Here is a 14016-nt window from a genome sequence, read left to right on the forward strand (position 1 = left end):
CCTACTCCACCACAGATACTGCTCTGCAGCCCCCTTTACCTACTCCTTCACCACAGATACTGCTCTGCAGCCCCCTTTACCTACTCCACCACAGATACTGCTCTGCAGCCCCATTTACCTACTTCACCACAGATACTGCTCTGCAGCCCCCCTTTACCTACTCCACCACAGATACTGCTCTGCAGCCCCCTTTACCTACTCCTTCACTGCAGATACTGCTCTGCAGCCCCCCCTTTACCTACTCCTTCACTACAGATACTGCTCTGCAGCCCCCTTTACCTACTCCTTCACCTCAGATACTGCTCTGCAGCCCCCCTTTACCTACTCCTTCACCACAGATACTGCTCTGCAGCCCCCTTTACCTACTCCACCACAGATACTGCTCTGCAGCCCCCTTTACCTACTCCTTCACCACAGATACTGCTCTGCAGCCCCCCTTTACCTACTTCTTCACCACAGATACTGCTCTGCAGCACTTTTTACCTACTCCTTCACCTCAGATACTGCTCTGCAGCCCCCCTTTACCTACTCCTTCACCACAGATACTGCTCTGCAGCCCCCTTTACCTACTCCACCACAGATACTGCTCTGCAGCCCCCTTTACCTACTCCTTCACCACAGATACTGCTCTGTAGCCCCCCTTTACCTACTTCTTCACCACAGATACTGCTCTGCAGCACCCTTTACCTACTCCTTCACCACAGATACTGCTCTGCAGCCCCCCTTTACCTACTCCTTCACCACAGATACTGCTCTGCAGCCCCCTTTACCTACTCCTTCACCACAGATACTGCTCTGCAGCCCCCTTTACCTACTCCACCACAGATACTGCTCTGCAGCCCCCTTTACTTACTTCACCACAGATAATGCTCTGCAGCCCCCTTTACCTACTCCACCACAGATACTGCTCTGCAGCCCCCTTTACCTACTCCTTCACCACAGATACTGCTCTGCAGCCCCCTTTACCTACTCCTTCACCACAGATACTGCTCAGCAGCCCCCTTTACCTACTCCTTCACCACAGATACTGCTCTGCAGCCCCCTTTACCTACTCCTTCACCACAGATACTGCTCTGCAGCCCCATTTACCTACTTCACCACAGATACTGCTCTGCAGCCCCCCTTTACCTACTCCACCACAGATACTGCTCTGCAGCCCCCTTTACCTACTCCTTCACCACAGATACTGCTCTGCAGCCCCCTTTACCTACTCCTTCACCACAGATACTGCTCTGCAGCCCCCTTTACCTACTCCTTCACCACAGATGCTGCTCTGCAGCCCCCTTTACCTACTCCTTCACCACAGAGATACTGCTCTGCAGCCCCCTTTACCTACTCCTTCACCACAGATACTGCTCTGCAGCCCCCTTTACCTACTCCTTCACCACAGATACTGCTCTGCAGCCCCCTTTACCTACTCCTTCACCACAGATACTGCTCTGTAGCTCTCCTACTCCTTTACTTACTCCTTCACCAACTCGATATCCTTTTAAATAAATGATTTAAGCTAAAATGTAGTACCCACACACTCAGGCCATTTATGGCTTTATTCCAATCACTTGCTGTCCTTTCTGTGAAGAAGTATTTCTTCAAGGAGAAACTTTAATTTGCTTTTTCAATTTGGAGTTTGCAGCCCCATCCTGCTACAGTTGTATTTTTCTTTATCTGGGCTTCTTTACATTTTCTCAGTTTTTGAATACTGATTATATATTCCTGTTCCATCCTGTCCTTAAGTTGTAATTCTTCCAGCGTCTCCTCATACATCTTTCTGCCCATTGCTTTCAATGTCCTTATTGCCTCTGTTTGTATGCCTTAATGTAGCTTCATTTTCTTTCTTCTGAGTGACCTCAAAATATGGATGCAGGTTCTCAGATGGGCAGTGATGACTTTTCTGTAGACTGGTGAAATGGGTTCCATGCCTCTGGAATTTATGTGCCTACGTATACAGGCTATCTTATTGATTGTCGTGGCTGCTTTGGGGAAATTTGTGAATTCTCATCTTTTATGGAACACATATGAACTGTAGGCACTGTTATGCAAATTAATTGCTGCACTGCAGTGAATGATACTTTTAAGCTTTTTTTGTCTGATGCCTCTGTTAGTTCACTAAAATTATCTCATTTTTTATTATTATTTGAGACACTTGAAGTAGCATCTTCACAATGATTAAAGTCACATCTTTATGCCATCAAACACAAACACTTCGGAAATGTATATATAACCATTTGATTTTATGTGGTAAATTTCAATTTATTTGCAGTGGTTCAAGTGGTAAAGGATAAGATAGGAGGAGACACAGAGACTGTTTTGGATATTAAGTAAATATGCTGGCAGCTAAGACTGAACAAAACAACAAAACAAGGCCTGAATAATTTTGTGAATAATAAATGTATTTTGAAACAAAAAGCTGCAAAATAATTATGTTGTTTTACTTATGATGCAGTTTTACATCTTGGTTCTGGATTCATATTCCCAGTTGTCAAAAATTGAGGTGCACATGGCCTATAGTATAATTTACTCTACCATGTTTGACATGCTTATGCAGGAAAAATCCAAAAGGAAGAATATGAATATTTGTGTATAAAAGAGGTGGTTATTCCCACAATATTTGGAGCTTCTAAGCACCACAAGGACATAGTTAATCTGCTATTTCATTCAATTGTGAATGCCAGGAATTCTATCATGTCAGCTATTGCAAAGTACTTGGATTTTAAGGTGAAACCATATGTTCAAGCAGTGTAGCACCTGATAAAAGATTCCTGGCAATTTTTACAGTTGTGTAATGATCTGGGGACAGTAACTCATGGCCTGTTTGTTGCAATTGACATAAAAGATCTATACTTGGTGACCGCACATGATGTGGGACTGGAATGGTTTGCAGAATTTTTACATTTTCATTCAGATTTGGATCAAGATAAAATTAATTTGCTTTATGATCTTATGGAACTGGTTTTGTATAACAATTATATATTTTTTGAAAACCAGTTAGGTGTGGCCATGCGTACATCTTGTGGGGTCATCCATGCCAGCGCAGTTATAACTACCTGAGAGGAACATTTTTGTTTAACAGAAGCTTCAAATACTCCTGGACCATATGCACTAGGTACCACAATGACATTTTTCTCATATGGACAGGGCATCAGGATGCGATTTTGAGTTTTAAGGAATTCATCAACAGTTGTACTGGTTTTCTAAAATTTTCATTTGAGGTGAATGACCAAGCCATTGCGTATCTGGATGTGGCACTTGGAAAGGATACTAATTGGTGTTTGGTGTGTAAAATATATAGGAAGCCCATGTATTCAAATGTATTTTTACATTTTGAAAGTTATCCTCTCCAGTAGAAAAAGGAAGTTTTAAAAGGATAGTTGGTTCAGGCAGCATGAATGACATAATCATATGAAGACTTTGTGAAAGAATGTTTTTTGTTAAAATCCATGTTTTGGGGATGTGGATATCCTGAAGCCTTTGTTGATTCATCCATAGATGAAGTCATGATTAAAAGACCAAACAATGTATACGTGCCTATTTTAAAGCCACAGTTGACACTCCCAAGTTGGCTGGGGGAGTCATTTGATGGGGGGTTCGAAGTAATGACTTGAATAAGTGGAACTGTTTGAACTCTAATTGACAAGTATTGAGTTCCTTTATCACCACTTTTTTCTATAGACCAAGCAGAGGTTAGAAGAGTAATTATGACAAATTGGCTAATAATTAGGGAAGATCATGAGTTGGCCAGCAAGTTAGGAGACAAGCCAACAATAATTTTCAGGAGAAGTAAAAACATAAAAGATTTCCTGGAAATGCCTGTTAATTCATCCTCAGATAATCAAGAATTTTACCATGAAACGATATGGGTTTTGTAGAGGCTGCCCCTATATAAAATGTACCCATGCATTTTTTATCAATGGGAAGATGTATCAAATTCAAGTTGTTATAACTGCAATACAAAACAAGTGGTGTATGCAGCCCTATTTGAGTCTTGTACTGTCTTTTATGTGGGCAGGATGGAAAGGGCATTAAAATATAGGATAAGGTAACATGTGTATGCCATTTCCAAAGCACAAGAAACCATGCTTTGGCTAGGCACATTAAATTACATCCTGCACATTGTTTTAAATGTGTTGTTCTGGAGAAGTTGATTGAAAATCCAGTGGGTGGTCCTTTGGGATTGCATTTGCATAAAAAGGAACTGCTCTGTCAATTGAAATGTAATGCAAGTGTGAGTGCAGGCTTAAATGAGTTGATATCTGTTCAGCCAGTTTTTTAACTTAAAGCTTTTCAGGGATGAGTGTTTATATATATATATATATATATATATATATATATAAAATCAACACTCATCCCTGAAAAGCTTTAAGTTAAAAAACTGGCTGAACACACACACACACACACACATATATATATATATATATATATATATATATATATGGGTCTACTTTACATGGTTGACTCTTCCGAAAGTCGACTTTCATATGGCCAAGACCATATGATCAACTTTTGAAAAGCCAACCATGTAAAATAAACACATACACACCAAACACTTACCTTTCAACTGTTAGCAGGGGGGCAAGCCCCCCCTGCAACCCCGTGGGGGGCTCCACCCCCCCCCGCAACTTAAATATACCAACTCTGAGATCGCACTACAGTGTGGAAGAGGAAATTTTCCCATTCCGCACTGTACGGAGATAGCAGTTCCCCATGGTCGGCTTTTTGAAAGTCGATCATATGGTCTTGGCCATATGAAAGTTGACTTTCTGAAAAGTCAACCATGTGAAGGGGACCCATATATATATATATATATATATATATATATATATATATATATATATATATATGTTAATTATTTTAATGGCTGCTTAGTTCTTTTTTATCTTTTCTAAACATGTTTGTAAATGATTCTGTTAATATTATGTGATTCATTGCACAATGCTTATAATTGTGTGTGGGCTCTTTAAATGAGATACGTTGGAAGTCACATGATGATGGGATATGCTTTAAATATGGTGGAGTATTTGGAGGAAACTCATCCCTGGTTTAGCACCTATGTCTTTAATGCAAACAGGTAACCTGTAAATGGTTCATCTCCCAGGCCCATGCTTACACTTATCAAGGGTGTCAGAACTTGTCAGAGATTCTGGATAAATGGCTAGGCTTAAAAAGGTCCTTGTGGTCATTAGCCTAGTAAACACATATGAACCTATGAACCTAAGTGCATTGCATCTGATGAAATCTGTTTATCACAGACGAAAGCACTAACCGTGGTTGTTTTAGTAAATAAAGTCGGACTAGTTGCTGTTTCTGGGTCCTGCCACTTTTTATTGTGGATTTTGCAGTTTGTTGTTGGTGTTTGTGAATTTCAACAGTTGATCAGCTTTTGTCTTTACCTGGACCTCTGAGAAATAGATGCCAAACAGTAAGGGTCCCCATGACAGATCCCAGGGGAACTCCACTAGTGACAGGTCTGCTATTGGAGGTGCCTATTTTGACCTTGAAGGTCCAGTCAGTGAGCCAGTTGGCCACCCACCTGATGAGATACGGGTTTATGCCAAGTTTTGTTAGCTTTTTGATGATGCTTGAGTGGGGGATTGTGCCAAAGGCCTTGGCCAAGTCAAGGTAAGCTATACATACTGTCTTTCCCTCATCCAGGGCCTTGGTGACAGTCTCAAAGAAGTCAACCATGTTCAAGAGGCAAGATCTGCCCTTGCCAAATCCAAACTGGGTGGGGTCAAGTGCTTGGAGACTGCCTATGTCCTTGTTTATGAGATACATAATAATACGCTCCATGGCTTTACAGCTCAGACTTGTCAAGCTAGTGGGGTGATAGTTTCCAGGATCAGTAGTGGCACCACCTGTGTGCAAGGGGATGACAATGGCAGTTCTCCACTCTGCTGAAATGAAGCCTGCACTTAGGTTTTGGTTGAATAGGGTGCTCAATGGTGAAGCCAGTTCTTGCTGGAGATAGTGCAGAATACAGCCTTGGATATTTTCAGGTCACATGCAAGCTGTTTCTTTGCCTTGGACAGGGCCTTTAATACTTGATCTACAGAGATGTGAGGTGCAGGACAAGTATTGGAATATTGAAAGGGCCTTTGGGGGGACAGGGGTGTGAAGTTTGCACTGAACCTGTCTGCTAGCAGGTTGGCTATGTCAACAGGATCAGTGTAATTGATATTGTTAAGTACGAATTTGGAACAAACCTGAGCTTTGCCATGTAGGTTCCTGACATAACTGAAGAAGACTTTGTAGTTTCCCCTTTGTTTCAGAGGCTAGTTTCGATTCATAATTGGGTCTTTAGATTTTCACTAGTGATCTAATTTGCTTTTTCAGGCTAAGGAGGGAGTTTTTCCAATTTGGAAATTGTTCCTTTTTACCCTTGAACAACAGTTTCTTCCTTTTGTTGTAAAGCCTGTTGATAGAGCATGTCCACCAAACAGGTTTGTGTTTCCTTGACAAGCAGGTTTTAGTTCTTTTGGGTATAGCTGAGTCCATGCAGTTGTACAGGTGCTTGTATACTGCATTGGTGTACTGTTCAGCATAGTTGTCTGCATCTTCTGAGGGGGTTGGTCATGTGAAGCTACAGATACCCTCCCTTAGGAGGTTATAATCAGCTTTTGAGAAGTTTTTTAGCTTGGTTATGGCTGGGAGGGTGGGTGGGATAGAAACTTTGAACAAGACAGTCTGATGACATACTATGGGAGTGGTTCAGTGGTCACCCATGTTGGTGAGAACCAAGTCCAGAATGTTAGCTCCCCTTATGGAGGATGAGACAAGCTGGTCTAGTGCATTAGAAATTATGAAGTCAATTAATCATTGAGTGAGTGTGTTAGTGTAGGGATAGTTCACCCAGTCTATGATGGGATAGTTGAAGTCACCAAGGATCAGGGTGTTAGGGAGCACCTTGATGGAGTCAAGTAGATCCAGGTAAGAAGAGTGGGTGTCCTGAGTCATGGAGGGATGGTTTATAGCTGGGTATAACTTGGATGGGTGTCTTGCCAACTGTCAGTTGCATCTAGAGTAGTTCCAGTGCATCATAATGGATGACTAGTTTGTAGATGTGCCTGTCCTTAATGAAGATAGAGACACCACCACCCTTAGTTTTCCCTACCTAATTTTGGGCTCAGAATGTGTGGAATGAGGTATAGCCTCGTAAGCCAAGGGTGCTTTCCGCAGCCCTAAACCAGGTTTCCATGATGGAAAGGCATCAGCATCTTCCACTGCAAGGAGAGCCTCCAGTGAGTACATTTTCAGGTTAACACTCCTAGCATTTATCAGCATGACCTTCGATTTGTTCTTTGACAGATCTTTTATGCTGGAAGATTTGTCTTTGGGACATTGCCTAAAAAAGCCAGAATGGGGAAGGCAAGAGCCTTGGCCAGGATCTGGAATTCCAGTTGTGACAGGTGGATGCCATCTCTAGCAAAGCAACAAGACCTGTCAACCGTGTCATCCCAGGGCAGACAGATACTGGATCCCCTTGGAATGACTCCAGAAACTAAGCCAAGTGATGTCAATTTTTTTTTTTTGCTGGCATTGTGGTAACATTCTTGGTGAAGGTAGGATGCTGCTTAGAGCTTGGGTCATACCTTCCTGGGACACATACTCTGAGATCAGTCATGTCTCACTTCCTATAGTCCAGGGAGGTACATCTCAAGTCATTCACACCAACATGGACAATGACAGAGTTATACATGTACTTGTTGTGGAGAGACTTAAGTACATGTGTGAGGTGGCGGATTTTGGCACCAGACAGACAACTGACTGTAACCTTCTCCTTGTCAAGCCTGGCGAGAGGGACATAGGTGTGCCTTACAATTGAGTTGACAATGACTAGTACCCTTGGTTTATTGTTATGCCTTATGGGCTGTTATGGTTTATTGTTTTGTTGTATGGACTGTGTTTGTGAGATACTAGTGTGTTTGCTGCTATGTGTGATGTGTTTGGTGCTATGTGTGGAATGTTTGTGAGTGTGTTTTGGACGTCTCTGCTGTTTAGGTAAGTTTTTATTGAGGATTTTTGCAAAGGTGGGTTTGTGTTGTGCTTGGCTATGTGATGTGAGTGGTGTGGTGCTTGTGCTGGCAATCTCCTCTTTGTCAGGAGTACTGACTGTGGTGCGAGAGAGCAGGGATTCCAGGTTATTGTTGTGGCATAATTTCTCACAAGTAGTAAAATCATGTGCTAGGAGAAGAGGGGTGTCAGTAAACATGGGGTAGTTGCTACACTGTCTCAGTATGCCCATGTTGACCAGGCTGTCAGGAGAAACTGATGGGAATTATCCAGTCATAGTGTTCCGAAAACTTGGGTGGACTTATGGTGAGAGGGTTTTGATAAGGGTTGTCCACAATAATGTAGACCACAAAAACATTAAATGTAAAGTAATTGGCCTGAAGCACAAGTGTTAAAACCAAAACTAAGATGGTTAGAAAAACAGATAAATTTAATCAGGCTACTATTAACAAGCAGTAATAAATGCAGCAGAATAATAGCACTTGAATACTTAAGAGCACACAGCAAAAATAGGGTGGTAAAGTAGGAAGAACACAATTACATTAAAGGCAGATGAATAAACTGCAAATTTTATTTTATTTTTTTGTGAGAAGAGAGGGAGGAAACAGAAGATAGTTCAAGATTAAGATGCTAAGGGGGTTGGCCTTCCCAAATCCTCTCTGTGCTCTCGGTAGACTGAGCTGATGAGATGGGACATGGATGAGTGTCCAAAATCACAAAAGATGAGTGAGCAAATGAGATGAGAATGGGATGAGTGACCAAAATCAATTATACAGGGGGGTAGGGGGATTCCAAAGCCACCAACTTCAAGAATACAACACCTTAAAACAAACAACAGAATACAGAGGACAAATATATAAATGCAGTAGAGTACAATCAAGTGCAAAAAAGCATACTTATCAGTTGGTATATCAGATGGTTATAGAATCTATCACAGCCAGGTAGTTAGCTCTGTGCAAATTCACAGAATGTAAGTCTCTGTACTAGAAGTACAGCTGAGAAAATAAGCCTCAGGCAATCAGATAAACATAAAGGTGGGCAAGGATCTTAGGTGGGCTGACTCCAAAGAAAGCAAAAACAACCCCCACCTGAGACTAGCTACTAACCTACCCTGAGAAACAAACAATGCACACAGAATACCAAGGACAAATATATAAATACAGTACAGTACAATCAAGTGCAAAAAAGTATACTTAGTTGGTACATTAGATGATTATAGAAGCCAACACAGCCAGCTAGTTAGCTCAGAGCTGAAAGGAATGAAATCTCCAGAGCAGCTGTTTTTGTTTAATATTCAAAAGTCTGAAATGAGAGAGTAGAATTCTCATAACAGCCTTCAACAACCTTTAAAAGATTCTGCTATAAAAAGCAGGTGGTGAGTCAGTTAAAGTTCAGTTGTTCAGAGTTGCAGTTGAGTCATCACAATTGTCCAGTTGCATTCAATTGTCAGTGGTTGTTTTCCAGATCAGCATTCATCACTCACAGTTTTTCAGAGCTGTTCAGCAGAAACAATAATATTTGCTACTCCAATTGCTGAAGGCTGGAAAGCCTGAGGAGTGGACATATATTTTTATTTACAAACCAAAGAAGGACCCAGGAGTAGGCTGTAGATTCCAGTATAAAGATTATTTATTGTAGAACAGACCACAGAATAAAAAACATAAGTGCTTTTGTAGGTGTGTACCCCACTTCATGGGTTCATATGTTACATCTTAACCTTCATTTTATATTCTGAAAGCACTAGTCACATGCTATTAGATAATCACATGACCCAAATATTTAAAGCCATACATACATATATACCTTATATATAATTGTAATCACTCTCTCATAAAAAATAGCAGCAATATATTAAGAATAATTTCATGCAAAAATACATATAAAGAACACACACAAAAATACATATATAAAAAACTAATAAAGAAAATAGCTGTGTCTTCTTAGGTTACCACAGTTTAATAAAACAATAAAATCACCACCAGTTAGCGCTTTCATCTCAACTCTACAGAAACTTCTTCAGACCGAGGTTAACTTCTACAAAATTCTTTTTTTAAGGCTTCAGTTGTCACATGATTTTAACTCATCACATGATACATTCACTTTAAAGTGTTACTTCTTCTTCCTTCTAACTTCCAAAAAGCTAACTTTGTGAAAATACTACAAAAAAGTAAAGAAAAACATTTAAAAATACACTCAGAAAATACTTTATACATTTCCTAAAATACTTAATACATTTGAAAACATTTAAGAAACACACTTTCACCAACATACTACTACATTATATGTTTTTAAAACGTATTACTAATGTTTGAGTCTCTTTCTTTTCAAATACATAAATTCCTCCCTATCTTTTAAACCTCGTGGGAAGCAAGCATTAAGTTTGACCTGCCGTAAGTATTCCCAGCTCTTCTCTGCCGTAAGTAACCCAGCTCTTCTATATTCAAAACAGTAGTATCACTAGGAATGGCCTCTACTACCAAGAATTTATACTCTCTTTTACAATTTTTTTTAACTTATAATGTTTGCTTAAAATATTCTTTTCATCCCCTCTCTGTATTGCATATTTGTTCTCATAAATCCTTTTCTATAGCTCTCTAGTTGTTCTGCCAATATAAAAGGATTCACAATCCGGGCAAGTTATTAAATATACAACATTTTTCAATTTACAATTAAAAACACCTGGAACTCTAACCACATTCTTACCCACCTTTATTTCTGAGGAATCTTTGTATAGAAAATTGCACATATTACAATTAAAGCATCTTAGCCTCTTTTATTTTCTACCTCCTTTGGTTTATTTAATATAGCTTGAAAGAAGTTCTTAAAACTTTTAGCCCTTTTCTGCACAAGCGTTGGTTGTTCATCTATTTTGTTAATTATTTCACTATTTCTTTTAAGCACTCCCCAATTACGATTTATCACCCTTTTTTATTGCTCCTGAATCTACACTATTTTGTATGGTCATTGCTGTTCTATACTTATATTGTGTCATGCAAGATTCATTTCTTGTTTTACTTTTTTCTCTCATATCTATTTGTTCATGTAATATTTTCATTACTTCTTTTTCTGGATATCCTCTAACTTCCGTCTTAAACAAAAATCTTTCGCCTCATTTTGAAAATCTTCATCTTTATATGTTAAGTTAGTTATTCTACTTGACTGTCCCATTATATTTATTTTGGTTTTCTTGGGGTGCAAACTTGAATAGTGTAAATAACTATCTGAACTTTTCTCTTGTAGATTTTGGATACCAAAATTTTTTTCTCTGTATATACTGTAACATCTAGATAATTAATTTCTTTCTTATAATTGTGTATAAAGTCCTAATATGTACACACATTATTCATATACTTAATGAACTCTTCTGCTTTGTCCAATGTTCCTTTCCACACCATGAAAACATCAATAAAATGCACAATCTTAACAATGTACTGTTTATATTCACTTTCTAATACATTTGCTGCTTCCCAGCCATTCATGAACATATTTATATAGCTGGGTGCTAGGGCTGCACCTATCGCAACCCCATTCGTTTCTACATAGATTCCTTCATAAAAAGACAAGTAGTTGTAATTCAGTATGATATATATCATTTCCATTATTAAGGCTACTGTATCTGCTGAGTATTTCTTTGATTTCAGTAATTCAATTTTCACAGTTTCCATCCCTTCTTCATTGGGGATGACTGTGTAGAGAGAGTTTAAGTGAATAAAGTGTTTAGCATTGGAATTCTCCTGGGACTTTCTTTTCTTTTTGTTTCGTTGTATCTGGAAGTTCCTGCCGTGAGTGGTTACTGGTCGTGTGGGCGGCATGGACAAGGAGAAGGACAAAACAGCTGCACAGGATGATACCAGCCAAACTAGAAAACTTGTGGGGCAACTTACGGCCCTTATTGACTTATTGACTCCGCTTTGTTTAACTTTGACCCAGGGCAACTACAACCCGGAAGGTGACGAGGGTGATGGCGAACTAGGAAGGAGACAACAGGGTTCAAAGCGTAAACGCTGCAGGCGAGGGGTCGATGCAGCTAATGCTATAGAAAATGGACCGAACGGTCAAACTTTTGACCCAGTCAACACGCCGGGAATCCTTCAAGACGATGGTGACGACAACGAGGATTATTTGCATGAGGCACAAAGCGGGGCTTTTGAGAAAGGTACTTTAAACATCTCTGACAAAAAAGAGATGACTTTTTGGCTAAATAAACAACATGTATTTAATTGCACGTATGGTAACCACAAACAGGTTACGAACAATGACACTTTTAGAAAGAAGTTGGATGATATATCAAGACTAATGTTTAAATACAAATCTGTCACGATAGAAAACGGATATCTTAGAGAATGTTTACAGAGGAAAATTGTCCCTAAAGGGTTACGGACTTGGAAGTACCCTAACAATGTGCAAATAGGGTCAATTTTCCATAAACAACTATTGGAAGTATTTAATAATTGTGGTATGGAAATCGTGAAATGTATAATTAATGAGAATGAAAGAAATTTAGAAACATTGTTGGAACAGATCAATATTTTAGATTTACAAATAAAGGATGACTTGGTCTATGAGATTAGGGAAGAACGAAACAAGTACATTAATTTGAAGCAAAATATAGACAAAAAATGTACTGACCTAGTGAAAAGAAAAACAGAGAAACTTAGAAGGGATATTTTAGAGTATGAAAATGAGTTAAGTTACCCCAAACCTTTAAAAAATACTAGACCTTTTGAGAAATATACCGATAGGTATAACAGAGAGTGGACTGAAAATGAAGGGACAAACAAGAAGAATAATAGATATGATGTGAATAACTTTGACTATGACACTGAATTCCCCCCACTAGTGAGGGAGTACACAGAATTTGAGATGAATGAGAGAAAGAAGCAAAATTTTCAAATGAGGGGGGAGGTTAAGAGGAAGAGGGAGATACAGACAATTTTAAATCCCGAACCTGATTATATTAATGAAAACCAAGATATTATACAAGAAGGGAATATATGGACGTTCAATGGGTTTTCTATTTACAATTACAGTAACATGGAATTAAGTAAAGAACATTTTTCACTTATGGAAAAAGGTTTCAAATTTATTCCAAAAGTAAAAGGGAATAAGGTACAAACACTACTGGATATGAAAATTTTCCTGAGGAAAATGAATTTGGAACTACTTTATAATAAGGAAGGAATAGGGTTAGACCACAATAATGTACAAACAATTAAAGACCAACACACACTGAAAAACAAATCTACCTTTAACCCACCCATAAAGGCACAATTAAAAAACTTTGAAAAAGTTATGGAAGAAGCTATTGGTAAGGTTGACAGAAGGATTGGATATAGGGACAACCTGGACCCAAAAGAAAAAGAAAAGTTAATGGATTTGAGATATGAAAAAAGTATTAGGGTCATGAAGCCTGACAAGGGTGGGGGGGTGGTAGTAATGGATGTTACAGAATATGATGGTAAAATGAATGAAATTTTGATGAATCAAACCAAATATAAAGTGGTTTCTAGAAACGAGATAAACCTAGCTTACAAGAAGATAGACATTGCCCTTGAAAACATGGAAATGGAAGCTTTGATAGAAAGTAAAATGTTGCTGTTTTTGAAAAAAGATAAACCTAGGATTCCAATAATCTTTGGAATCTCAAAAATACACAAGGATAAATTCAATCCCCCCCCTCAGACCTATAGTATCAGCAGAATGTTCTAAAACTACACCGCTAGCAAAGTTCGTAGATGTCAAAACCAAACATATATGGTTGAATAAGGAAGCAATACTTAGAGATTCATGGGATCTTCTGAGAAATATTAGCCCAGAATTGTTTGAGAGTGACTTAAAACTAGTGACCATTGATGTTGTGGACCTGTTTGGGTCCATACCATACGATGAAGGGACTAGAATGTTTGAGGAAGAGGTGTTTAAAGACCACACCTTAACACAAAATGATAAGATAGTGTGCACAGGCCTAATGGACTTGGTTCTAAGGAACAATTTCTTGACTCATAATGG

Source organism: Protopterus annectens, chromosome 10.part0 (genome assembly GCF_019279795.1).
Source record: "Protopterus annectens isolate FY-2018-M chromosome 10.part0, PAN1.0, whole genome shotgun sequence".
NCBI lineage: Eukaryota > Metazoa > Chordata > Ceratodontiformes > Protopteridae > Protopterus > Protopterus annectens.